The 4717-nt window shown below is 47.0% G+C and overlaps 1 long non-coding RNA gene across 1 annotated transcript; it reads right to left on the reverse strand.

The window, feature by feature from the left end:
* Window positions 1-1310: 1310 nt before the first annotated feature.
* Window positions 1311-4214, reverse strand: LOC125084990 (uncharacterized). Its single transcript, XR_007122755.1, has 3 exons — window positions 3967-4214; window positions 2606-2883; window positions 1311-1426 (listed from the first exon to the last, which is right to left on the reverse strand). It is a non-coding gene; the product is annotated as an uncharacterized LOC125084990 (long non-coding RNA).
* Window positions 4215-4717: the final 503 nt, after the last annotated feature.

Below are 4717 nucleotides of genomic sequence, written 5' to 3' on the forward strand. Positions count from 1 at the left end.
AGACTCAGAAGGAGGTCAGCAGAGGCTGGGAGAAGAGAAATCTGGATCAAGCCAGAACAGAAACAGGTCCCCAAGCCACACTGGGCAATGGCTCTGTGCAGCCCCTCAGGGAGGAAGGGGTGGTGGCTGTTATCAAAATTCTACCCCTGGCTATATAATGATTGCGTTAATATAGAATAAAATACATGTGGTTCTTTCTCAATGGCATCTCTGTCACCCTTGTTGGATTCCTTTATTATTTCACGAGGTCCTCAGATAGGAGACCCCTCTAGGAATAGAGACACCCACTCACCTGCCGTTTGGAGTCATTTCTGAAGAGGAAAGTGGCTTATCCTTGTCAAAAGGGGCTTCAACCAGCTTCCTTTCTAGCTGGGCCTGCAACATGTTCTCCTGGCCTAGGAGACTTTCCCCAGCCAAGTTTCTCTTTCCTTTGTTCACTCACTCATTCATTCGTTCATTCTCTCAAGAAACATTTATTGAGCACCTACTATGTTACAGGCACCGTGTTAGCTACTGGATATAGAGCAACAGCAAAATGAACACAGTCCCCGCCTTATTGTTCTTACAGCTCAGCTCTGCATGAGAAGACAGACAAGAAACAGGTAAGCCGATAAATGTACAATTACATCTGTAGACAAAGTGTTCTGAACGTGGGGGGAGAAAAGAGGAAAATCATGATGTTCTCCAATGGGGAAGAACAAGAGACATTCCACCGAGCAAGATCATCTAGGAGCCCCCGCCTGGGGAGATGGTGATTAAATCATTTTGGTCTGTAAGCACCTTGTCTCATCAATATATCATAAACACCCTGGAGATAGGGATTTCTGCATTTGGCAAAGTTCCCACACACAAATAGGTGCTCATTAAATTCACTGATAAGGTGGCTGCCTCTTTGTCTTCCAGAGAGGGTCGGGCTAACTCTGGGTTTTGACCTCGTCTTCTGCTCATCTATTGGGTCCCCAGGGCCTCATGGATGGGCTGTGTCTTTGCGGTTCCCAGCAGGTTAGAGGATGCTGGGGAATGATCTTGGGAAAAGCCATCTTCCACACGCTGGCCTTGGCCGTTGATGCAGGCATCCTGGGAGGGTTTGCGGGATTACCTCCTGTCTGGACAGTTGTCTGTAGCTTTAGTGTTGCTCTGTCCACTCTCTTAAAAAAAAAAAAAAGGCACCACAGTCAGAGTCATTATTAAAAGGGAAAAATCAAACAGTAATAACACTGCAGAGACACCAGAAGTATTATGAAAAGGAAGTGTTTAAGTGGAAAATACTGAGCTTTGGAAACAAAACGGCAGGCATCCGAACTTACTTACGTAGGAAGCCCTGGGAAGGGATGCGAGGGACGGTGGGGAGGTCTTTTGCCGCTGAGTCAAGTCCCCAGCATTTGCTCTGGGATTTGAAACTTTCCATGGTCTTACATTTCATCAGCTGCTTTGAGTTACGTTTAAAGAAACACATTTTTAGTGAGAAATTTTTGACAGAGAACGGGGAGCAGATGTAATGCTTTGGAATAATTACTTCCTTTTGTTGACAGCTTTTTTTTTTTCCACAGCACCCACTTGCAATTAAATACAACAGTAATTAAAATCTCTAAATTCACTCAGAATTACTGTCCCATCGGTCACCTCCAGAAAGCCTTCAAATGTCATTGTGAAAAGAATGTCTTCTCAGAGATGCCGGGTGCTAAGACAGAGGGTTTGCATTTTTCTAATCTGTAGTCAGAAATTGATAATATGCAGGAAATGTTTCACTGATTTGAAAATCATTGCCGTGAATTAAAAATCCAAGGCTAGAGACCATAGGATAGCTTAAACTCTCTTAGGGAAAAAAAAAAAGGGAGACTAGGTTGGTTTTGTTGTTTTTTGGTTTGGGGAGGCGGGAGTGTTTGGGGTTTTTTGTTTTTTTTTTTTACATTCTCATACAAATTACAAGAACATCCAAGGATTTAGTGACATACATGTTAGAGACATAGACCAACACACTTCCCCGAGTGCAGACATGAAACATTGGGTCTAATTTAGCCACAATCTCAGTGTGTCTTTCTGAGCCTACCCCTAACAGACAGAGTATGTTTACATTTGTTGGTAAACCTGTCAGTTAAGTCTTTGAAGGTTTTTAAAGTGATTCAAGAAGGGCCTCTCCTCCCCCACCATCTTCACTCCAGTCCTTACAAAGCCGAGCCCTTCCCCAGGGCCTCTGATGAATCCCTCTCCTATTCCTGTAACTCTGATGCCCACTTTGCCCACCCACAGAGCACGGCAGGATTGAGCCTCAGTTTACCTTCTTGTCCTTAGCTCTCCCTCTAGATAGCATGCTGACCCTCTCCGCACCCTCCACCGTGCTGCTTTCTCCACAGGGAATGCCTTTCTTCTCCGGCATGCCCACCCCATCTCTCTCCACCCTTGAGTCCCAATCTGAGAAGAGCTGCTCCGTGAAATGGGCCCCTAAGGTCAGGGAGCCGGGGGCGGGGGGAGCCTCTGTGGGAATCCTAGGGCATTCGGAGAATTCCCCATGCTGACTCGAATCACATTCAGACCTTCTTTTCTCCACTGAGCCACAATCAGAAATCTTCTCCTGATATGCCCACCCCCTACAATTAATTCTCACCTTTTGTTCATTTGCTCTTTTGTTTCCAAGGAATGGGACTGAGAATAGGGTGGCATTGCCGTCCTGGCCAGTTTGAGGGGTACAAGTAGGCAGGAAGGAGACTGGCTACCCAGCACTGTTGGTAGATAACCATTCGCAACTTGAGAACATTCGATGAGCCCTCTTTGCGGGGATAGAAGATCTCAGCCTCGTGGATATGAGTGTGAAGAGCGAGCTCTCAGCCCTGCTGGTGACCTTCAAATCCTCAAGCTCCGGACATTCCCAGCCATGCTTTGTCCCTGTGGGATTCCCGTGAGGTGGAGAATTAGGAAAAACAGTATGAGAGGAAAGACAGAGTTTCACGGTTCCACCGCCTACAAAAGGAGGTTCTCCTACGGTCAGTGTCTGGGGCTGGGTCTTCTGGCTTCGAGAACACGCAAGCTAACATACACAGGTGGGTCATTTGAGAATCCATAGGACTGTCACAGAAATCCAAGAACAAGAAGGAAAAGCACACCTGGGTGCCTCCCGAGAACCACAGCCTGGAAACTTCTAGAACCTAGGTCATTATTTCCTTAGACTCATCCACATTACTCAGCACATCTGTTCCTTCCTTCTTGTCCTCCACTGTCTGTCCTGTTCCCTCACAGTCTTTCCTACCTCATGATGTTCACCAGCCCTTGGCTTTCTAAGTCCTCTCTTGCTCCTCACCTGATCCCCTTGCCCTCCTCTCTTGATCTCACTTGACCTGGGATCTTCATGTCCATTTCCTGACTGGCTGGACCTCTCAGCCCCCATTCTACCTTGCTGAGAGAGCAGTGTGATCTACCCAAAAACCCTGTGCACAGTCACTGAGCAGCCTAATCAAGGCTCCCACCTGGCCTGTTCTGTGTTAGTGTGAGGGGGCGGTCTTTGTGGCAATCAGTCACGTGGTAGGTGTGACCACTCCTGAGGAGAAGTTTTTCCTTCTAGCAGGGCAGGGATTAGAGCCCACCAGGAGCCGTCCAGGGTCCAACTGGGAAAGATGCTGGAGGGGTTGAGGGTGACAGACCAGAGCTCCCAGTTCTCCCCTCACCGAGTCTGTTTGGGAAGCCTCTTCCACAGTTTGATAACCTAGCCTACTGGGCTCCTCACTAGGACCTTAAAATGTTTTAAGCTGTTGCCTTACTTTACAGTTAAATACTAAGACAGGCTTTAGGATCACACACTCATGAAAAGATGGCTCAACTTCCATGATTGCTGAATTCTTTCTTAAAAAAAGGAGGGCCTCCCTCCCATATAACTCATTAGGATCTACTATGTGGGAAAGGTCCAGGATGTACCTCATGGAAATAATTGTGAACACCTAAGATAACTGGCAGCATTTGCCAACCAGCACTCACAAGAGAAGGATTTGCCCATCGCTGTTGAAACTCCTGAGGCTTAGTCCTAAGGTTTAGGATTAAGGGCAGTTGTCAGATATGAACTAGTGCAGAATCAAAGCCCCTATTCAGAAAAGGGGAAGAAGGCGAGAAGCAACAGTAGAAGGTCCTCATTACCTCGGCCCCTGCTTCCCTTCCGGGCATGTTGAGCTGACAAGGAGAAAACATGCCATGTCTACACCTGATTATGTAGTTGGTGAAGAGCCAGAGAGATAGCTTCTATCCTGTTCCCCAGGTGGCTCAGTCTTGTTCCATGGCTGCAACGGGTCCCTGAGGTCCTGGCCTGGAAGCTGCCTGTTCAGACTCCTGTTCTCTGTGGGGTGGGCTTCTGCTCTCAGAGGGTGATGAAAACTCGCTGTGACTGAGAAAAAACACAACAATGACAACTAGGAGATCAGACCGCAATCCATCCATCTTGCCCTCCTCATGGGCGGGGGACGTCCTGTCACTTGTCACTCAGGGTCTTGTTTTCATCCTACTCTGCGGTGACAGTTGGACACAAAGCAAGAAGACCGGGGTAACAGATGACCTCTCTCCATTAGGAAATGTATTTATTTCATTAAGTTAAACGGGGAGAAACTCACTTCTGCATGAAGGTCAAAAGGAACTGGATAAAAATACAACATCAACACTTTTTTTTTTAAATTGCTCAGTAACCTAGAAAGAGAGGGAACAAAGAGATAGAACCCAAACAAGATAAAGAATGCCTACA

This window comes from Lutra lutra, chromosome 14, assembly GCF_902655055.1.
Source record: "Lutra lutra chromosome 14, mLutLut1.2, whole genome shotgun sequence".
Taxonomy (NCBI): Eukaryota; Metazoa; Chordata; class Mammalia; order Carnivora; family Mustelidae; genus Lutra; species Lutra lutra.